This window comes from Salmo salar, chromosome ssa01 (assembly GCF_905237065.1).
Source record: "Salmo salar chromosome ssa01, Ssal_v3.1, whole genome shotgun sequence".
NCBI classification, from domain to species: domain Eukaryota; kingdom Metazoa; phylum Chordata; class Actinopteri; order Salmoniformes; family Salmonidae; genus Salmo; species Salmo salar.
In genome coordinates this window covers 9,527,395-9,551,909 of record NC_059442.1, presented here as the reverse complement: position 1 = coordinate 9,551,909, position 24,515 = coordinate 9,527,395, and the positions used below count along the sequence as shown (strand labels likewise).

General features: G+C 40.1%; 1 protein-coding gene across 4 annotated transcripts in view; it reads right to left on the bottom strand.

The window, feature by feature from the left end:
• The window catches only part of LOC106608351 (bromo adjacent homology domain-containing 1 protein), a 36,470-nt gene extending 12,352 nt beyond the window's left edge, over positions 1-24,118 (bottom strand). For 2 of the 4 annotated variants that reach the window (XM_045713233.1, XM_045713232.1), the window contains exon 1: positions 2,013-2,692. The gene's annotated coding sequence lies outside the window, so the exon portion shown is untranslated. Of the gene's footprint in view, positions 1-2,012; positions 2,693-24,020 lie in introns of those variants that run through there. The other 2 variants (XM_014206287.2, XM_014206353.2) reach the window with 2 other exon arrangements.
• Between the last annotated feature and the right edge of the window lie 397 nt (positions 24,119-24,515).

Here is a 24,515-nt window from a genome sequence, read left to right as displayed (position 1 = left end):
CCCCCCAATTCATTTGTTTGATATCATGAGGCAGTGGGAAATTCTTATGACATGAATGGAGGAGGTTTTATTCACACATCCAAGACATAAACATCCCTCCCTTACAGGAACCCAGTCTGCCATCCTATTGATGTAGTTCTGTTATTCCCACAAATCAGTTAGAACAGAAGTACAGGATTTTTTGTAATTTTATTTCATCTTTATTTAACTAGGCAAGTCAGTTAAGAAAAAAATCTTATTTACAATGACAGCCTACCAGGGAACAGTGGGTTAACTGCCTTGTTCAGGGGCAGAAATACAGATTTTTACCTTTGTCAGCTTGGGGATTCAATCCAGCAACCTTTCGGTTACTGGACCAATGCTCTAACCACTAGGCTACCTGCCACCTCATATGCATGATTGCTACCAAACACAAGTGGCTTACAGATCTGGGTTCTCTCAAGTACGAGCTTTGGAGTGCCAGATAAGTGGGGTTTGCACTTTTGGGACTATTCCATTGAGTTCATTGTGCCAAGCAAGCTCAATCAAGCGCAGTATTTGAAAGAAAAACAAATACTAACTGAACACAGTTAGTGTTCATCTTCACAATATCCTTTCACTGGTTTCCTCCAATCTTTCAGAAACAAATAGCAACCTTTGCAAACCCACTACTGAGTCAAGATTAGAATAAGATAAGACTAGAATATATATATATATATTTTTTTAAACAGATGCCTGTGGTTTTGGTAATATTGTTTTCAAAGTTTATGATCATTTCATTTACAAATCAATACTAAGATGTGTTTAAGAGAATAATTCCCACAAGTATTAAGAGCATAATCAAATCAAAATGTAATTGTTCTTCTAAAAACAAGCCAACTCTATACAAGATTAGTTGTTCTTTCTTCCGTATTTTCCTATTCTATAGCAGACATACACGTTTTAAATGACACCCACAACAACGGCAAATTGACTTGATTCTGCACAGCATTTTTAGCCTTGCACTACCAAACATCCCACAATTTGGTTGGCCATTATTTCCAGTGGACCATGAAATGTAATACATGAGAAAGACTAATTTAATTTACAGATAAGGAGAGAACAGAAGGAGACACACATTGAGTTTCTGTCTATGGATATCAAATCAAGTTGCTTCATTGGGATACGACAAAAGGCTATGCAATGGATCAAGTGTAACTGAAGCACATTGTTTTCTACAGAAACGTTATATTGAGAAAGGGTCAAACTCTGAATAACTTGGATTAAGAAAAATATATATGTTTCTATGCTAGGCCTATAGCATCTAAAACATATTTTCTCTTTATTTTTTTTATTTTACTTTCAATCACACCAAAAGTTGGTGTTGGGGAAATATTTGCAGTTTGGCCACAATGAGTGACCAACACATTGCAAGTGGATGGTGACAAATAGCCTACTGCTGGATATGGAATAGCCTAATAATCTTAAAGTATCATCGTGTAACCCACAAAACCTGCCCTAAACTCAAAGAATACTGAGAGAGAGGCAAAATACCATGGATATGGTGAGGGAAGCGACCTTGCGCTACAGTGCAGTTCCCACAGGGCGTTATATCAATGGAATCCATATTATCACCGTCCGGGTTTATCACATTCATTTATCATCCATGATGAGCACGGGGCTATAAAACCACTAGATCGGCAACACACATTATGATTAACTAATAACTCATATGGGTGTTCATTATAACTAATCGAATATTTCATATTATAGGCAGTCATTATGGTCTGCCCAGAAACCCACATTATGAGATTGATAATGCATTGCCAGAATCTGTTCTGAATTATTGAGTTCGGCCATCGACATGGGATATTCTAACAGGATGACAGGCTGTGGTATAATATCAGAAGTAGGGGTTCAGGTGGATGCAAGGCGAGGAATAACTATGGTCACTGGCTATGCTTAATAAAGCGGTTATAAGCATGTTATTACAACGTATCTCACTCAATTAGGATTTACATTAAATATGACGTATATCCGCTATGCAATTTTACCTTCGGTCCCGATGGAAGGTCGGTTTGAGTCCACTCTTAATTCAGAATACACCTTTTATAAATGATGACCAGAGTCGAGGTTTAATTGCGAGAAAACGATCGCCCAATAGAGACGTGGTAAAACGGTGACCTACTTCCGAAGTAGCATGCTGGAGATAATATCCAGGCGCTGCATTAAGACGCTGCTGTTGCGCTGTGACATCGACTAAAATATCGTTCCAAGAGCTACGATTTTCTCAAAATATTCTTATTATCGAAGTTTACCGAGGTCAAAATGAACTGCCAGAAATTGCAATATCGCTCTGTTCTACCTTCAACGATCAAGTTTTCTCCGACAATTAAAACTTGCTGCATGAATCAAACCTGCTTCACGACACTGCGGCGCCCTGGACTATGAAAAAATCAATATCAAGCGGAAACTTTGTTACAAAGTCTTCCTTGAATCAACCCCAATCGGAAAATCTCCAAACCAAATGCAAACCAATGACAACGACGGTATTGTGCGTCTTTGAAATCTAGGTTGTCCAATCAAAGTCTATTTCCTCCATGGGATGGAACAAATTCAGTTCAGGCTATCCAATGTCCACCTATCAAAACAATAAAACGGTGAAATCCATTTCAAATCAATATCCTGCAATGAAAGTATAGGCCTAATTAAACCTATATGAAATCCATGCCTCTTCTGCTCCTATTGCTTTGAATAACATTTTGAACATCCACTAGGTTATTATAGCTTACTTCTCAACCATAGCCATTCTAAACATAAAGGCTCTCTGATATTTGCCTGAGGACTCGGAAGTGAATTCTTTCACTACTCCATCTTCACTGCATGCTTCAGTCTGAGACTGCCATCATTGAAGTCGTTTGTGGTGAAGTCAAAATGAGGGGGTGTTGTACAATACAAAGTAAATCAGCGATTGGATCATCTCTAACCAATCAGAGTATCAAAGACAATGCTGACTTCTTCTGGATCTAGCCCAACCCATCGGTTTCTGGGATCAATCAGAATGGTTAGAATGCATTTGCATTCTAGAAATAGTCCGGGAGGTACTCAGATCCCGATTTATTGTGGAAAAGAAACTGACGTCTGTGGGAGTGGCCGAGCGTTTGCCCGCAGTTAGGTGTTTGGGTAGCCACGCAACTCTGATATATTTTCGCACTTCAAGTAAATGGTATAATGTTGAGCTAATAATTAGGCTGAGACAACTTTATGGTAATTTTAGTATAATGTTGGCATCATGTCAAAAATCACACTTATTGGGGTAAATCATAATTGGTCTCATCAATATTAAGTTTGTAGTGTATGATAAACAGCTGTCAAAGCCTCATGTCTGATTTAATGGGGTATGAAAACTGCTAAATACAGTAGGCAGACAGCAGAGAGCTTGACCCCCTACACTGAATCAGCACCTAAATTGCATTCTGAGCACTTGCTCCTCACTTAGCATGACATTTAACACCTAAGCCTTTCCTTTCTGACTGGAACCAACTTTAACAATGTCTTTGTGCAATGGTTTTTAATTACAGTATAGATTCATTCTGACTCCAGTTTTAATGGGACAATATCATGCACCAATTCCCCTATTCTGAATAAGTGAATATGAACAAAAAACATCTTCCTCATATCTTCAAATGAGTCATACATGTTCATTAAAGTGCAACTGAAGGAAATAAACAATACTAAGTGGCCTATGTGGCATCGGTATTAGTCAGAAACATTTACTCTAGTGTCAAAATTGACTACAAAATGTAAATAGGATAATTTTGTTCATAAATTCAGCCTTGTCCAAAACTGAGTTTTGTAAGCGAGTTCGTCAGGACTTACTACTTGAGGGTTAAAAGAGTCTAAAATAATTTGGTTTGAAATATACTTAATTATCAAAAGTAAAAGTCTAAATAATTTCACATTCCTTATATTAAGCAAACCAGATGGCAGAATTTATTTTTATTTTACAGATAGCCAGGGGCACACTCCAACATAATTTACAAATGAAGCATTTGTGTTTAGTGAGTCCGCCAGATCAGAGGCAGTAGGGATGATCTCTTTAAAAGTGTGTGAATTTGACCATTTTCCTGTCCTGCTAAGCATTCGAAATGTAATGAGTACTTTTAGTTGTCAGGGGAAATTTATGGAGTAAAAAGTACATTCTTTTCCTTTGGAATGTTGCGGACAAGTAAAAGATGTAAAAAAAAATATGAATAGTAAAGTAAAGTACATTTACCCCCAAAAAACTATTTACTGTAAGTAATATTTTAAAGTATTTTTACTTAAGTACTTTACACCACTGAAAACCTCCTCGGCAAAAATGACTGAATAATTTACAGATTACTTGAGTTAACTTCGGTTCATTCTGACTATTTTGAGGAAGTGATACTGGCTTTGTTACTATGGTGTCTAATGGGGGACAAACATCAGTAACTGCCACATCGAACCGCATCCCAAGACTGAAATTAAGCTACAGAGAAACACATGCGGAATAGGTACATTCAGTTGCTCTTTAAGCCACAAACGGAAGAAAATGGACTGAAACCGCGAGGGACTACAAATCAACATGGATCTATCCAATAAGAAACTTTTATTTTTATTTTCTGTTGAAAAACCTTTTCCATTGCGTGCCTTAATGAATGCAAACCAGGTGCCATGAGATACATTTTTTAAATTTAGCATCCCTTTGAAACAGTGGTGTTAAAGTACTTAAGTAAAAATACTTTAATGTACTACTTAAGTAGTTTTTTGGTGTACCTGTACTTTACTATTTATATTTTTTACTACTTTTACTTCACTACATTCCTAAAGAAAATAATGTACTTTTTATTCCATACATTTTCCCTGACACCCAAAAGTATTCGTTATATTTTGAATGCTTAGCAGGACAGAAAATGATCCAATTCACACACTTATCAAGAGAACATCCCTGATCATCTCTACTGCCTCTGATCTGGCGGACTCACTTTACACAAATGCTTTGTTTGTAATCGATGTCTGAGTTTTGGAGTGTGACCCTGGCTATCCGTAAAAAAAAAAAATATTGTGCCGTCTGGTTTGCTTAATAGAAGGAATTTTTAATTATTCATACATTTACTTTTGATACTTAAATATATTTTAAACCAAATACTTTTAGACTTTTACTCAAGTAGTATTTTACTGGGTGACTTTCACTTTTACTTGAGTCATTTTCTATTAAGGTATCTTTACTTTTGCTCAAGTATGAGAATGTAGTACTTTTTCCACCACTGCTTTGAAACAACTTTCATAATCAATATCAAGCAGGATAGAGAGATAGACATGACACCAATTTGAGAAGTTTACAAAAGCTTCAAAATCAGTTAATAAAGTACGGTTAGAGTAGTTACTATATCCAAAGTTATTTACCATTAATATTGACACTGCATGTCAGGTGTTGAATGCTTGAATGTACAGAAGACGTACACAAACTTCAAACTGTTTGATGCTTGCCATGAACTCAACAGGCAGCAAATGTGAACATTCATTTGTACACGTTCGTGTGCACAGATTTGTAGATGACAGTTCACAACCTCTGTTCAGATAGGAGATGACACAGGAAGTCTAGTTAGCTTCAGCTCATCTTCAAAGCGCAGGGCAAGATGCCAGGGACACATGGAGCTGAGAGAGTGAGAGGAGACTTGAAACTAACCACTGTGTGTTTGTGTGTTAGTGAGTGAGTGAGTGAGGAGACTTGAAACTAACAAGTGTGTGTGTGTGTGTGTGTGTGTGTGTGTGTGTGTGTGTGTGTGTGTGTGTGTGTGTGTGTGTGTGTGTGTGTGTGTGTGTGTGTGTGTGTGTGTGTGTGAGAGAGAGAGAGAAGACTTGAAACTAACCCCTGTGAGTGAGAGTGAGAGTGAGAGAGAGTGAGAGAGTCTACTTGCGGTCAGCATTTTAGATCTCATCACATCAACTCACAAGGACATTTTCCCGTTACAACCTGGCCCTTTGTTGACAGCTTTTCTACGCCAGTAAAAAAGGTTGACATGCCTCTCAAAAACCATCAGGAACAATGGGCCTCTGACTAGCAGGGTCTGTCTTTCCGAAGATCTCAAGTGGGGAGGTGCCCAATTTCACTCATCTGTCACTTTGAAGGACACTTTATGCCATGTGCTCTGTGCTTTTCAGTGAAAGATAAGAGACATACAAAACCCCTCGGGGTGACAGTGGCTGACTCCTAAAACAGGAGTTACTGTCCCTCACCATGTAAATACTCAAGTGTGATAAGAGAGAAGCCAGGGAGCCCTTCAAATCCATTGCAGCTGTGGATCCACCAACAGCTGACGTTGGTTTGTCTCAGTGGCCGTTTTCCTCGAAACGGACCAGTACATTTCACAGCTGTGGCATTTGGCTTGATTCCAGGTAGTGGCTGATGTGCTTGAGGATTGTAGCGTGGCCATATGAAACAAGTTATCCTCAACATTAGAGCAAGTTTAAGATGTGACTTATTAAACGTTCCACGCTGGTACTAACTTAATTCAGGCATTACTAGTCGCACCATCAGTGTATGTAACTTTGATGCCCTTGGAGTTTTTATTATGTGTAGGGGACATTAAAAAAAAGTTTTGCTTTCTGGTATCACAGCAATCTAAATGCTGTTTGTGACTGAAGGTGGTTCTCATCTTCAGAGAGTAGTTTACTACAAAGATAACCTCCGGGCTGTCCTGTTACATTTTTTTTAATCACTAAGCACAAACTCTGTTTGTGATATCACCAATGATAATCTTGAAACTCATAGAATTAGATACAATTATACGTCATCTATTTGATTAGATAATCTGCAGAAGCATAACTGGACATACGATTTCTTTAATGACTTGGTGGCAGCAGTAAGGTCATTTTCCAACAGGACACCATGAGACTGCGTCCATCATCGACACTGAAGCGAATTCGGGGTGTAGCCCCCGATCGGGACTCGAACCCTGGTCCAGTGATGGTCAACCCAACACCTCAGCCATTATGCCAAGAGATCCAAACCTCTTGACGAGGTCACTAAGTGTTGGGTTAAGGTTGCTACAATATGATCAATCCATACACTCTAACCACATGAGAGGCGTCTATTTTAGAAAGTGACACCAGCAGAGATAAACCATGAATGGGCTTCTCTTCCCCTTTAAAATTATTTTTGAATGACTGCCCTTGAAACAGGCTCTACCAAGAAAGTTAACCATAGAGTTTTTATGTATAATTTATATAGTGAACAAAAATATAGACGCAATATGTAGTGTTGGTTCCCTGTGGCTCAGTTGGTAGAGCATGGTGTTTGTGGGTTCGATTCCCACGGGGGGCCAGTACAAAAAATATAAATAAAAATATTTAAATGCATGAAATGAAATGTATGCATTCACTACTGTAAGTCGCTCTGGATAAGAGCGTCTGCTAAATGACTAAAATGTAAAATGTAATGATTCATGAGCTGAAATAAAACAACCTAGCATAAAGCTTATTTCTCAAAAAATGTGTTTACATACCTGTTAGTGAACATTTCGCCCTTGCCAAGATAATCTATCCACCTGACAAGTGTGGCATAACAAGAAGCTCATGTTTAACCTTTATTTAACTAGGCAAGTCAGTTAAGAACAAATTCTTATTTACAATGACAACCTACCGTCAACCAGGGCAGAACGACAGATTTTTACCTTGTCAGCTCGGGGATTCAATCCAGCAACCTTAAGGTTACTGGCCAAATGCTCTAACCACTAGGCTACCTGCCGCCCCATTAAACAGCATGATCATTACACAGGTGCACCTTGTGCTGGGGACAATAAAAAGGCCACTCTAAAATGTGCAGTTTTGTCACAACACAATGCCACAGATGTCTCAAGTTGAGGGAGCGTGCAATTAAAAAAATAAAAGAATGTATTGTCACGTGTCAAATTACTCTGAAATGCTTACTTACAATCCAATCCCTTAACCAACAACTCAGTTAAAGAAAAATACCTTAAAAAAGTAAGAAATAAAAAGATACAAATAAGTAAAGAACAGCAGTAAAATAACAATAGCGAGGCTATGTACAGGGGATACAGGTACAGAGTCAATGTGCGGGGGCACAGGTTAGTCGAGGTAATATATACATGTAGGTAGAGTTATTAAAGTGACTATGCAAAGATAATAACAGATGTGTGTGTAACCACGTCAGTCAAGGACCTCCACATCTGGCTTCTTAACCTGCAGGATCGTCTGAGACCAGCCACCGGACAGTTGATGAAACTGTGGGTTTGCGGAAACAAATAATTTCTGCACAAACTGTCTCAGGGAAGCTCATCTACAGTGGTTCATCCTTTAAAAGTTGTGATCTTACACCGCGGGACTTAGAGGTACCTAGCGTCGCGGCTTCATTGCTCCAGACCACCACAAGGGGGAGTTAGAGCACTCATTATGCATTTGGGTCCCAAGGTTTTTATATGACCAATCATATCGAGTGGTTCCAATGACGAATTTTGACACGAGCCACCTTGATGTGTGGCGTGCTTCAACAAAGATGGCTGACAAAACATTACGGCGGAACCAATTGTAAGTTGCAATAATGTCATAACGAGTCAAGCAAAAATGTACAATTGAGAGGAATATGTTAGTTAATGTAGAGACAATCGTTTGTGCATATTTTTGTCATATAGTTAATTAACGAAAATCACTATTTAGCAAGTTATCTGATTAGATAACATTAGCCAACTAGCTAGTGTTAGGAGAATGAATTGTAATTCGTGTTGTTGAATGTTTTAGGGACCTGTCGCCTTGTGAAACAGTGGATGTAAAAAATCTAGCTAGCTAAAGCATTAAATGCAAATTGAATGTACAATTGTGAAAGCTTGCCTTGCAATGCAGCTGAAGTAACATAGCTAGCTAACCATTTACTTGCTTACTGTGTAGTGGAGGATAAAAATAACTGTATGCCTATGGATGTGTAGCTAGCTATAGTATGTAGCCGATCTGTGTATGGACCCTAAAACGTTAGGTTCTGAACTAATATTTATACCAATTTATGAACCTCAGCTATCATAGTGATTGTATCAACTTCAAGTCTGAATGGCATTAATGAAGCCTATGGATAGTGTATAATATAATAACTTTATTGTGCCAAGGATGCACATCCTATATATACATGTACTGTAATTATTACCACGCATGAGATAACCACATTGTAGCCTGTACAATGAATATATTCACTGATCATGTACTCTTCCTTGGCAAATAATGGTGCGGTTCAGGTATGAATCTCTGAGACATTATTTTTCAGTCATATCAAAGTCCATTATTTTAATGATGCTGTGTCTGTTTTGACTGGAGTGATGCTTAGAATTCCATAAAAAATGTATCCCTTTTATTTCACCACTACAATCTGTTCATCGGACGAAATTGGAAAAAACAACTTGTGTAGAATGCAAACATCCGCACCTCGATGGTGTCAACTGTGCTTATGTCTGCGTAATGAAAAAGTAGGAAAAAAATAAGAGCTTCCGACTATTTCTGGTCTAGTGATCGATGATGAACAAGCTTGCTGCCCAGACTTACATAATTACAAAGAGGAGATTCTCATGATTAAAATTGTGCCCATGTAACAGTTTTGCTTCCGTCCCTCTCCTCACCCCTACCTGGGCTCGAACCAGGGACCCTCTGCACACATAGACAACAGCCACCCTCGAAGCATCGTTATCCATCGCTCCACAAGAGCCGTGGCCCTTGCAGAGCAAGGGGAACAACTACTTCAAGGTCTCAGAGCGAGTGACTTCACCGATTGAAACGCTATTAGCGCGCACCCCGCTAACTACCTAGCCATTTCACACCAGTTACACCCGACTTGAAAAAAAATCTAAATATACACATTGTGAGATATTTGGCAAAAGACAGACATGCCTACATTTTCCCGATAGGAAACAATGGGAAGACCGCAGAGTTCCAATATTATTTTACTTGTTTACATTTTAACTACAAAACAACGTGAGCAGGTCTCATTGCCAACAATAGCGAAGCAGGCATTGTGACGTTGAACAATAAGTTAGGAATAGAATGTTCAGAAGGCGAGTTGGTGCCACGGTGCTCAATAGAACTAATAGGAGATGGCAGGGTGAAAAATGCACTAAAATAAGGTATTTTCGCGATTACTTCAAAACGACGGCAAGCAGCTGGAAAACATGATCATATTATGAAACTGGGCTCCACTGCGGATGCAATGAAGTAGTTTTTAATCAGAAAAGAACGTTGTTAAAAATGTCATGTGTCCAGCCTACTATCTACACGGATTTCAGAGCACTCTCGTCTGAGTGTACCAGAGCGCAGAATAATTACTTTACGAGCGGCTCAACACCCGTGGAATATGGCCGGTATCAGTAAACGTCGGGAAAAAATGTAATTCAATTGTTTCCAGCAGCACATTTACAGTCACCAACGCTCTGGTTAACATGAAAACTGCCTTACCAGCTCTGCTAGGGCGAGTAAAATGGTCAGAGTTGTCTCATTTGTGTCTGGAAGTAACTAGCCAAAGTTTGCTTGGGTGCTTGACTGCCGTTGTAAGGCCAGAACCCTCAAAGGAACCCTAGTCCTCGGCCCGAAAGTCCAGTGTGCGAAACGCTCCAGAGAGCGAAACGGTCTGAATTTACAAACTTACAATTTTTCTCTGAATGGAAACACCATAATATTAATCAAATTAATTAAGGCAAATTTCTTAAAATCAATCCCATATACTATGTTATTACAAAAAAGGTTTTAAATTCTCTGGTAATGCCAATACGGAATACCATCAAATGTTTCTCAAAGATGCCCTCTGGTGGTCAAACTACCAATAACTTGCAGTAATAGAAGAAATGGCTGAGAATTAAATGACGTGCCACAGAATGCTGCAGTAGCATGCAGGGTGTGCCGCAGTCTGCTGCAACTTTTAAAGGAGGAACCACTGTAGATGCTCGTCGTCCTCACCAGGGTCTTGACCTGACTGCAGTTCGGCGTGGTAACTAACTTCCGTGGGCAAATGCTCACCTTCCATGGCCACTGGCATGCTGGAGAAGTGTGCTCTTCACAGATGAAACCCCGGTTTCAACTGTACCGGCCAGACAGGGTGTATGGTGTCGTGTGGGCAAACTGTAACTCAGTCAAATCTTTCAAATTGTTGCATGTTGCGTTTAAATATTATATATATATTTTCAGTGCAACACAATAAATAGGAACGAGCTGCCAGTGCTTTACTACTGTATGGCTTGAAGCTAAGAGTAAACAGTAAAGGTCTTGACAAGCTATTTCAGATATTGATAAAAGTGAATGAGCATCATCTCAAGATTGAAATTGATTTAAAAAAAACACATTCCCCTAAACTGATAGCGTGATTGAAGAAAAAGGGATGAGAATAAATTAGCAAAAAAATAAATAAACAATGGCTTTGTCTGCCAGTTTTGTTTAGTGCCACTACCAGTGAGAACAATAGTGTATTCAGTGAAACGCTCAGAACTTCATAGATTACTCAGTCATATCATTGCCAGTCAGTCATATCGGTTCTACACAAGATTTGATTTGAAAACATTTCTCTCTGGAAGTTCTGTAATGCTGCACCCTTTAGAACAGACCCCGATGCTGAGCATCCATGTGACCCATCTGCGTCCAGCTCTGGCTGTGTTACACAGGCAGCCCAATTCTGATATTTTGGTCAATTATTGGCAAAAGAGCTGCTGACCTGATTGCTCAAAAGACCATTTAGTGGAATTCAGACAGAAAACGCCACGTATTCGTTTAACCACTTATTAGAAAGTAAATTACAATACATTAGGTATTGGCATTAGGCTCTGCAGCTTCAGGGTAGCTCACTGCCATAGCAAAGCTCAACCATTACAAAAGCATAGCCCAAACAGTTGGAGGCTGGGGTGGGAAAACAGAAAAACAGACACGCATGGCGATGGCGAGTAACGCATGTTACAGCAACAGCATGTCACCAAGAACCCCCAGCGCATTGTGGCCATCAGAGGATGTGCAGAAACTGGTCAACTAAATAAACTGCCATGTTATGGTAGGGTGATGAATCTAACTAAATAGACCTCCATGTTAAGGTAGGGTGATGAATCTAACTAAATAGACCTCCATGTTAAGGTAGGGTGATGAATCTAACTAAATAGACCTCCATGTTAAGGTAGGGTGATGAATCTAACTAAATAGACCTCCATGTTAAGGTAGGGTGATGAATCTAACTAAATAGACCTCCATGTTAAGGTAGGGTGATGAATCTAATTGGTGCAACATCAGCTGATGCAAACACTGGGGTTTCCTGTCTGACCTGGCTTTGCCTCATAAAGATCAGAACTGGGCTGCCTGTGTAAACGCAGGCTCTGCTACCTCGGCTACCTCGGCTATTAAGTTAGGGGCCAACGATCGTCCACAAAACAATCACTTAGGGTAAGGTCAGAGTCTTATGGCTTCCATCTGCTCAGGAATCAAAACAAAACCATCTCAGGTATTCTTGTTGCTCAGTGTACAACTGCACAATATTGCATCTGATGTCCAAAGACCAAAGAGCAGTTTTCCATATGAACTCTTATTACTATCCAAGTGCACAGATTCTTCTGCTTTTTCATGAATTGCATATTTAAAAGAGGATTATTCATTCAGAATAAAGAGAGTGACAAAGCAGGCAGTGCAAGTAACCAGCAGGGCACTTTGTGGAAGAAATAGGATTCTGTATAGACTTCCTGTATGGCTTTATGCTTCCGTTCATGGTGCATTACAAATAGGCTCTGACATTTCTGGAGGCTACTGCAAAGTGTCATCTTGTCACAGCCTTCCCATAACCCATTCGCTACATTTCATTAAAAGGGGCAATCAAACAATAAAGCGGTCACCCCGCCACCTTTTTGGTTAAACTTCATATGGATGGGGCTGGAGAAATGTAACCACTCACAAATTCATAGACGGGGCTATGGATGCAAGGACAGACCATCCATGAGATCAGAACTAAAGCTTTAACCATGTTAAGGCTATAGAGTGTTTGTTTACAAACACATTGTATACAAAGCATTTGAGTAAAACAAGCTTATATTTTGGGTTCTGATGGTCTTAGTTTATTTAAAAAACGTCCAATGCAGCTGATTTTATCTCAATATCAAATCCTGTCTGGGTATCAATGAAGTGCCTGTGATTGTTTTAAATTAAAATGGTAAAAATGAACAAAAATGTAGCTAGGACTGTCTGCGAGTGGTCTGAGTGGGAAGGGGAAAACTGAAAACTAGCGGTTACTGGCAGAGAGGATTGGAACTCTTTCTCATTGATCTATTAACTAAATTTACCACCTGGCAAAAAAAAACATCCCAAAAAAACAGGCTGAAATTGAGCGTTCTTTCCAAACAACTCTTACACTAAAAGGGCATTATCATAATTTCACAGTATTATGCCAACCTCATAGTGTGGAAACATATAAAACACAGGAAAATTACATTTTTGGACTGCACTGGGCATTTAAGTTCATGAGGTATTTACAAGTTATATTCTTCAAGAATCAATGAGTTTATATCACAAATTTAAAAGTAAAAAAATTGATGTTTGATTGTTACAGAACTGATTGTTACAGCAAAAATGTTTTGTAATACAGTGCATTCGGAAGGTTTTCAGACCCCTTAACCTTTTCGACATTTTGGTAAATTACAACCTTATTCTAAAATTGATTAAAATTACTTTTTTCCTCATCAATGTACACACAGCACCCCATAATGACAAAGCAAAAAGAGGTTCTGAAATTTTTGCTAATTTATTAAAAATAAAAAAACTGAAATATGACATTTACAGTTGAAGTCGGAAGTTTACATACACCTTAGCCAAATACATTTAAACTCAGTTTTTCACAATTCCTGACATTTAATCCTAGTAATAATTCCCTGTCTTAGGTCAGTTAGGATCACCACTTTCTTTTAAGAATGTGAAATGTGAGAACAATAGTAGAGAGAATGATTGATTTCAGATTTAATTTCTTTCATCACATTCCCAGTGGGTCAGAAGTTTACATACACTCAATTAGTATTTGGTAGCATTGCCTTTAAATTGTTTAACTTGGGTCAAACGTTTTGGGTAGCCTTCCACAAGCTTCCCACGATAAGTTGGGTGAATTTTGGCCCATTCCTCCTGACAGAGCTGGTGTAACTGAGTCAGGTTTGTAGGCCTCCTTGCTCAGACACGCTTTTTCAGTTCTGCCCACAAATTTTCTATAGGATTGAGGTCAGGGCTTTGTGATGGCCACTCCAATACCTTGACTTTGTTGTCCTTAAGCCATTTTGCTACAACTTTGGAAGTATGCTTGGGGTCATTGTCCATTTGGAAGACCCATTTGCGACCAAGCTTTAACTTCCTGACTGATGTCTTGAGATGTTGCTTCAATATATCCACATAATTTTCCTGCTTCATGATGCCATCTATTTTGTGAAGTGCACCATACCCTCCTGCAGCAAAGCACCCCCACAACATGATGCTGCCACCCCCATGCTTCACGGTTGGGTTGGTGTACCTTTGGCTTGCAAGCCTCCCCCTTTTTCCTCCAAACATAACAATGGCCATTATGGCCAAACAGTTCTATTTTTGTTTCATCAGACCAGAGGACATTTCTCCAAAAAGTATGATCTTTGTCCCCGTGGGCAGTTGCAAACCGTATTCTGGCTTTTTTATGGCAGTTTTGGAGCAGTGGCTTCTTCCTTGCTGAGCACCCTTTCAGGTTATGTCAATATAGGACTCGTTTTACTGTGGATATAGATACTTTTGTACCTGTTTCCTCCAGCATCTTCACAAGGTCCTTTGCTGTTGTTCTGGGATTGATTTGCACTTTCCGCACCAAAGTTTATTCATCTCTAGGAGACAGAACCCGTCTCCTTCCTGAGCGGTATGACGGCTGTGTGGTCCCATGGTGTTTATACTTGTGTACTATTGTTTGTACAGATGAACGTGGTGCCTTCAGGCGTTTGGAAATTGCTCCCAAGGATGAACCAGACTTGTGGAGGTCTACAATTTTTTTCTGAGGTCTTGGCTGATTTATTTTTATTTTCCCATGATGTCAAGCAAAGTGGCACTGAGTTTGAAAGTCGGCCTTGAAATACATCCACAGGTACACCTCCAATTGACTCAAATTATGTCAATTAGCCTATCAGAAGCTTCTAAAGCCATGACATCATCTTCGGGAATTTTCCAAGCTGTTTAAAGGCACAGTCAACTTAGTGTATGTAAACTTCTGACCCGCTGGAATTGTGATACAGTGAATTATAAGTGTAATAATCTGTTTGTAAACAATTGTTGGAGAAATGACTTGTGTCATGCACAAAGTAGATGTCCTAATCGACTTGCCAAAACTATAGTTTGTAAACAAGAAATTTGTGGAGTGGTTGAAAAACAAGTTTTAATGACTCCAACCTAAGTCTATGTAAACTTCCGACTTCAACTGTACATAAGTATTCAGACCCTTTCCAAAGTACTTTTTGAACCACCTTTAGCTGAGATTACAGCCTCGAGTTTTCTTGGGTATGACACTACAAGCTGGGCACACCTGTATTTGGGGAGTTTCTCCCATTATTCTCCACAGATCCTCTCAAGCTCTGTCAGGTTGGATGGGGAGCATCGCTGCACAGCTATTTTCAGGTGTCTCTAGAGATGTTCGATCAGTCCGGGCTCTGGCTGGGCCACTCAAGGACATTCAGAGACTTGCCCCGAAGCCACTCCTGCATTGTCTTGTGCTTAGGGTCATTGTCCTGTTTGAAGGTGAACCTTCTCCCCAGTCTGAGAGTGCTCTGGAGCAGGTTTTCATCAAGGATCTCTCTGTACTTTGCCCTGTTCATCTTTCCCTCGATCCTGACTAGTCTCCCAGTCCCTGCCGCTGAAAAACATCCCCACAGCATGCTGCCACCACCATGCTACACTGTAGGGACCTCCCTGACCAATCCCATTCTCCCCTGATTGCTCAGTTTGGCCAGGCGGCCAGCTCTAGGAAGAGTTGTTGGTTCCAAACTACTTCCATTTAAGAATGATGGAGGCCACTGTGTACTTGGGGACCTTCAATGCTGCAGAAACATTTTGGTACCCTTCCCCAGATCTGTGCATCGGCACAATCTTGTCTCGGAGCTCTACGGACAATTCCTTCGACCTCATGGCTTGGTTTTTGTTCTGACATGCACTGTCAACTGTGGAACCTTATATAGATAATTGTGTGCCTTTCCAAATCATGTCCAATCAATTGAATTTACCACAGGTGGACACCAATCAAGTTGTAGAAACATCTCAAGGATGATCAAAGGAAACACGATGCACCTGCAAGCGGTCTGAATACTTTCCGAAGGCACTGTACAGTATAGCCTACCAGCTCTATAAAATCTGTGATTCAACTTTTTTCTCCAAAAACCTTCCCAATTAAATGACTGCAAAGTAGGCAGAACTGGCAGAATGATATCATGATGATTTGTATCAATAGGGTGCACATTTGTTTTGCATACTCTGCCATCACATGTGCAAAACACTGCTAGCCTAACACAAATGTACTGTGACATCCCTTCAATGGTGCTGTCCAACACCTGACACCAACATAATGGATTGGGGGGTACCCTGAATGGGACTCAAATCCTGGTCCCTGTGACTGTCATAAAACCATTATACTGTCACAATCCTCGCTATATGAGTCATGATGAGGGTGGCAGGTAGCCTAGCGGTTAAGAGTGTTGGGCCAGTAACCGAAAGGTCGCTGGTTAGAATCCCGAGTGTCTTCAAGTACGGAGGGGACAGTGTAGCAAACCTTGCTATATGAGCCACGTTACAATTCCCTTTCACGCCAGAGACCAGAGTTGTATTCCACACCCCACCGTTCGCTACAATACCAAAAGGCTAACATCTCTTGGTGAGGTTGCTAGGTGTTGTACAAAGGTTGTTTAGTATCATTGTTGTAATATAAATTTTTTTCCAGCTGGCTCACCTCACTAAATTACATTTGTATGGCCTTAGGGCCAATAAAATGATCCTACCTAGACTAGCTTACAACACCACAATGCAATCAATATTTGCATTATTGTTTTCAAGTGAGTATAATTGTACTCTAGGCTGTAAACTGGGGTGAAAATTTCATTTGAATAATGGCACAAAAAGCCCTGTTATTTGGATCAGTTGTGGGTCTACTATCAATAGATAAGGTCTAGAAAAGGTACAGTATAGTACAGTCTGGCTGCATTTTTACTTCTGATACTGATGCGCTGTCTGGTGCCGATCATCGTTATCGTAAATCATCTACACTGAACAAAAATAAATGCAACCTGCAACAATTTCAAAGAGTTTACTGAGTTACAGTTCAGGAAAGTCAATTTAAATGAATTTATTAAGCCCTAATCTATGGATTTCACATGACTGGACAAGGTCGCAGCCACGGGTGGGCCTGGGAGGACATAGGCCCACACAATGGGAAGCCAGGCCCGGCCAATCAGAATGAGGGGGTGTTTTATTTCAGCTCATGAAAAATGGGACCAACACTTTACATGTTGGGTTTATATTTTTGTTCCGTGTATATCGATGTGTGCCCGATGCCACACCTCATCTCTGATTCTCCACTGTGCGCGCAATAAATCAAGTTTGCCTATCGGCTATTTAGTGTAGTCTCAATCAAATGATCCATAGCTTATAGGCTACGAAGTGCATGCTGGGAGAAGCACAGAGCAAAGTTATATTTTCAAGATAGCTGCTGGGATGGTGTAAATAAAACTAGGCTGCATTACACACCGTAATGGATATTCCAACCCGGAGCCCCGGCCTGCTCTTGCTGATCAAAAACTTGTTTGTGTGCTGCCTAACCAATCACCGTGCTGTGTAGGCCTACGATGGCAGTTAGGAGGAGAGTCTAAACATTTTTTTTAAAAGCACTCTCCTGTGCGTGGACTAGCCTATAGCCTATGTTCTGTTCAGTTTGAGACAGAGAACGTGACGATGAGAGGGAGGACCGGAGGTCAACTTTGACCGGAGGTCGGCTTGTTAATACTAGAATTGATTTTATTTAAAACAATATGTTTCTTGCCCATTATGTATTTATCAGCGTTATTGGCGTCACAATAAGCTAGATTCGAGTAACTTGGTGTTGAAACTTGAAGCAGCAGTCGCGACACAATCAAACAGAAATGGACAGATCATGGTGCTGAAAGTAGAAATTCAAGTAGGCTGTAACGCCCTGGCCATAGAGAGGGGTTTTTGTTCTTTATTTTGGTTAGGCCAGGGTGTTACATTGGGTGGGCGTTCTATGTTAATTTTTCTATGTTTTTGTATTTCTTTGTTTTGGGCCGTGTGTGGCTCCCAATCAGGCACAGCTGTAGTTCGTTGTTGCTGATTGGGAGTCACACATAAGGAGCCTGTTTTTCCTTTGGGTTTTGTGGGGGATTGTTTCTGTTTAGTGTCTTGCACCTGGCAGTACTGTTTGGCTGTCGGTTTTCTTGTATAGTGTTCTTACGTTTATTAAAACTCAAGATGAACACTAACTCTGCTGCACCTTGGTCTACTCTTTCCACAGACAGCCGTTACATAGGCTTAACTCATTTCAACAGTCTTCATTTTAATTAGACTTTACTAACAACAAGAGGGCTTTGTGTTGAGCCTATTTCTACCTGTTTAAGAAATAAGAGGTAGACCTACGTCTTTGACAAACGAAATTAGGCTACAGGCTGCTATATCCATAGATTTTGTTGGTCAATTGCTCCACTCACCATGCACTCTTTAAATAACAGCCTTTCACTGACATGGCGATAGGGTAAGTTAAAACCAAGACTTGAACTGAGGGAGTATGAGAGTGTATGCCAAAGGCCTACCTTTTATTAAAGAAAATGGCAACAAAAAATATCACAGGCCTACCCCTCGTTAGATTAAGATTTTGAAGAAAATAAAATGGATGCGATTATATAAAGTGATCTATAACAGCGCTTTGGTCCTCGATGCTTTATGCTAGAAACAAGCAGCAAAGTACCCTGGAAAGATGTGACTCTGATGCATTATGGGAATATCATTGTTGTATTTCCTTGATATTCAGAGGTGGAGCTACAACCTTCTATAGCCAAGGAGACAAAAACATTGACTTTGTTTGGGAAGTAATCTAATTCTGTCACTATCAATTGATTAAGCGATTCACTTTCTGTACAATAGAAGACGTTTAAACCCAGACAGCTTTCAGGGAAACATGTGTGATCTTCTCTCGTTGGGTTAAGCCACAGAAGAAGAGTAGCCAGCATTTAAAGCTTGCATTTTTCTGCATCGGTAGGCCTACTCTGTCTGGGGTGGAAAGGTAGGCCTAACTTTTGAAAGTACCATGCTCAGATTCCTAATGACTTCTCAGATTAAATTATTTGCAAAAAGGGCTAGTTTTGTTGCAAACAAGACACACAGATTTGGCATTAGAGAAATATGATGAGATGTAATTTCAGAAAACTGTTTCTAAAACTGCATATCCCAAGCTCTGGTCTGTCCAAGAATTGAGGGTAAACGGTATGCATGTTCTCTGCAATCCACTTTATGTTTTAATTATTATTTTGGGTAAAAGAGGGTCTTTTTTTAACATTCAGGGATTGTTTAGGTAAAATATTTTTTTGCTGAAGGGAGGGCCATCCATTTTCATTGCAGAGAAGTACGATTTTCTCCATGTAACCCTTATTATAAATAGTGTTCTGTAACGGCTGTCCGAAAGAGGGAACCAAGGTGCAGCAGAGGATGTGTTCATTATTAGAATTGTAATTCAAATAAACAAGAGAACACTACAAAATGAACAAAAACGACAGCAAACAGTCCTGTTAGGAAAATACTCAAACAGAAACAATTACCCACAAAACCCAAAGGAAAAACATGCTCCTTATGTGTGACTCCCAATTAGCAGCAACGAGCTTCAGCTGTGCCTGATTGGGAGCCACACACATGGCCCAAAACAAAGAAATACCAAAACATAGAAAAAGGAACATAGAACGCCCACCCAATGTAACACCCTGGCCTAACCAAAATAAAGAACAAAAAACCCCTCTCTATGGCCAGGGCGTTACATGTTCACTCCCTTAAAACAATATACAGCAGTGGAGGCTCCTCAGGGGAGGAAAGGGATGACCATCCTACTCAGTGAATTTCATAAAAATTGTGAAACATTAAAAAGTTCTCCTTTTTAGATCAAACTATACTAAACGTCACCAAATAACTGATTAAAACACACTGTTTTGCAAAGAATGACTACAGTAGCCTCAACAGCACTCTCTGGGGTAGAACCATGGTTTAGCCAGAGGACAGCTATTTTCCATCATCCTCTGGGTACATTGACTTCAATACAAAACCTAGGAGGCTCATGGTTCTCACCCACTTCTCACCCTTCTCACTTCACCCACTTCTCACCCACCATAGACTTACACAGTAATTATGACGAATTCCGGAGGACGCCCTCCAACCTATCAGAGATCCAGCAGCATGAACTGACATGTTGTCCACCCAATCAAAGGATCAGAGAATGAATCTAGTACTGAAAGCATAAGCTACAGCTAGCACTGCAGTGCATAAAATGTGGTGAGTAGCTGACTCAAAGAGAGAGAAATAAAATAGTTCAACAACTTAATTTCTTCAAGTTAAGGAGATGATTGAGATATATTTTGTTGTATTTCATTCACTTTAGCTAATTTAGCCTACTCAAACATCCAGCTCAAACAGAGGCATGCTATTAGTGTTAGCTAGGCTATCCAACACTGGAACTCTTCCAAGTCAAGCTTCCTGTTTTATGAATTTACTGCCACGGGGGCCCGCCGGTGTAACTGCTAAACTGCTTGCTGTACACTGTACTGCGTGATTGTAGCAGGTTTACTAGGGCGTTAGTTCTAGTAGCTATGTTGACTATGACATTTGCTAATATGGTGACAACGATGTAGGCTGTGTGTAGTGGTTAGCGGTTATGGTATGAAGGTTTGACTTAGAAAAGTTTTTTTGCCTGGTCACAGACAGCTGTTGTGTTGTGCACTGAAGTCCACTTGCGAAGGGAAAAGGTGAGAGGAGCATAGCGCGTAGATGCAAGAAGGAATTATACAACAAGAAAAGTGATGATGCTGTTTGTATGTGTCTGCTATGAAAGTGAACGGTTTGTGCAGGTGAACAGGGATGTATTCAATCCACCGATTCTGTAGAAAAAAATCTTAAACGGAACGAAATGGGGGATAAACCTACCTGAATTTATCGAATAGAAACTCTCGTTAGCAACTGATTGGACTAATGATTACACCCTAGATCAACTTGATGCAGGCAAGAGTGTGCCTACATTATAAATCTCATGACAGGTATATGGAAAATTTGAGTATCATGTAGTAAGTAGCCTAAACCTATCGATGTTACATTGAGCTGGGTGAATGGAATATGAATGACAGTCATCCAATATGCTGTAATAGAAATAAGGCAATGATCATTGAAAAAAAAATATTAGTCTTCCCAAATCTTAAACAGCACTGACCGCCACACAGTAACTGTGTATTTTGCATTTGTGAAATGATTTTGATGTGATATTAAAGTAGAAGGATTTGTTTCTAGAACCGTACCACAGTTGAGAATCGATTCAAATTTACTGTAGATGGCTGTTTTGGCTTCTAGAGCCAATTCGCCTTTAAACAGAACATATCAATTCCCTGGACTATAAAGAGTAATGTTAGGCACCTTAAGTCCATTATTGGGATAACTTTTACTGTTGCAAATGGTTTGATCTGTTATGGCAAAAATAAAAACGTATGTTTTGGAGAATGACTTAATATAGCAACAACTTGTCAAGTAGTCTCATCAGCTGTGACACGAGTTCAAAGAAGGTCAGTGTAAACACATACAGTTGAAGTCGGAAGTTTACATACACTTAGGTTGGTGTCATTAAAACTAGTTTCTCAACCACTCCACAAATTTCTTGTTAATAAACTATAGTTTTGGCAAGTCGGTTAGGACATCTACTGTGTGCATGACAAGTCATTTTTACAACAATTGTTTACAGACAGATTATTTCACTTATCATTCACTGTATCACAATTCCAGTGGGTCAGAAGTTTACATACACTAAGATGACTGTGCCTTTAAACAGCTTAGAAAATTCCAGAAGAATGAGGTCAAGGCTTTAGAAGCTTCTGATAGGCTAATTGACATCATTTGAGTCAATTGGAGGTGTACCTGTGGATATATTTCAAGGCCTACCTTCAAACTCAGTGCCACTTTGCTTGACATCATGGGGAAAATCAAAAGAAATCAGCCAAGACCTCAGAAAAAAATGTGTAGACCTCCACAAGTCTGGTTCATCCTTGGGAGCAATTTCCAAACACCTGAAGGCACCACGTTCATCTGTACAAACAATAGTACGCAAGTATAAACACCATAGGACCATGCAGCCATCATACCGCTCAGGAAGGAGGCGCGTTCTGTCCCCTAGAGATGAACGTACCTTGGTGCGAAAAGTGCAAATCAATCCCAGAACAACAGCAAAGGACCTTGTGAAGATGCTGGAGGAAACAGGTACAAAAGTATCTATATCAACAGTAAAACGAGTCCTATATCGACATAGCCTGAAAGGCCGCTCAGCAAGAAAGAAGCCACTGCTTCAAAACCGCCATAAAAAAGCCAGACTACGGTTTGCAACTGCACATGGGGACAAAGATCGTACTTTTTCAGAAATGTCCTCTGGTCTGATGAAACAAAAATAGAACTGTTTGGCCATAATGTTCATCGTTATGTTTGGAGGAAAAAGGGGGCGGCTTGCAAGCCGAAGAACACCATCCCAACCGTGAAGCACGGGGGTGGCAGCATCATGTTGTGGGGGTGCTTTTGTAACAGTGTAGGTTCCGTCCCTCTCTTCGCCCCAACCCGGGCTCGAACCAGGGACCCTTGCACACATCAACAACTGACACCCACGAAGCATCGTTACCCATCGCGCCACAAAAGCCACGGCCCTTGCAACGCAAGGGGAAACCCTACTTCAAGTCTCAGAGCGAGTGACGTCACTGATTGAAATGCTATTAGTGCGCACCACCGCTAACTAACTAGCCATTTCACATCGGTTACACTTTGCTGCAGGAGGGTGTGGTGCACTTCACTAAATAGATGGCATCGTGAAGCAGGAAAATTAGATGGAAATATTGAAGCAACATCTCAAGACATCAGTCAGGAAGTTAAAGCTTGGTTGCAAATGGGTCTTTCAAATGGACAATGACCCCAAGCATACTTCAAAAGTTGTGTCAAAATGGCTTAAGGACAACAAAGTCAAGGTATTGGAGTGGCCATCACAAAGCCCTGAACTCAATCCTATAGAAAATGTGTGGGCAGAACTGAAAAAGTGTTTGCGATCAGTTACACCAGCTCTGTCAAGAGGAATGGGCCAAAATTCACCCAACTTATTGTGGGAAGCTTGTGGAAGGCTACCCAAAACGTTTGACCGAAGTTAAACAATTTAAAGACAATGCTACCAAATACTAATTGAGTGTATGTAAACTTCTGACCCACTGGGAATGTGATGAAAGAAATAAAATCTGAAATAAATAATTCTCTACTATTATTCTGACATTTCACATTCTTAAAATAGTGGTAATCCTAACTGACCTAAAACAGGGAATTTTTACTAGGATTAAATGTCAGGAATTGTGAAGAACGGAGTTTAAATGTATTTGGCCAAGGTGTATGTAAACTTCCGACTTCAACACTATGTGTCCATCCTCTAGCCTACTCCGAGGGGCTTGATGTCACTGGACTTTCTGTTCTCGCCAGCCACTCAAACTCGAGTCGCAGTAACTCCGCCCGAACACTGCGCATGAAGCGTCAAAAACAGCTGATACAAACGATCGCAGGAAAATCCCCCCCAAAAGTGCGATATTTATTAAGACATGTCAGGTGTATGAGACTCCGCATGTAGATATGAAACACGTACTGTACAGTTGCAAAGGGACCTAGTTTCATCCAATTACAGACCCTCAAACTGCGAGGCGGCTACGGATATCGACCTCAATAACACCAGTCACTGCCGTAACCATCACCGGAGAAAGAAAATATGAAAGTAGAGCACTTACCTGCGGACGGTAGGCTACATGGACCTCGACTCACTTCGGAGTTTTTCTTTTCCTTTTTTTTTTATTATTATTATTTATTTTTTTACATAACATCGTCATCATCCGTTTTTTTTTTATGTTGACGTATCACATGTTGCGAAAACATGGTGTTTCTTAAAGGGCCATGAACATACAGTATGGTGAATTCAGAAAAACTGGGACATCATGAACTGGGACAGTTTAATCCTGACGTGTTTATTTCTTGGTTTGACAATTGAAAATCATAACTGTTGTTACTTAACCCTCGCAGAGGGACCACATGATCAAAACCACAGCGTTTAATTGTTGTGACATAAAGGGGGTCAGAGCAAGCTCACCCTGCGTAGCACATGGTAAGATCAGTAACATAGTTTTTTTTATGTTTTGATGTTAAGTTTATTAAGAAAAGTCAGAAATATTGCACTGGGAAAAATTGTGATGTAAATATGCATACTATGTGCTGGTGCTTCAAAATAA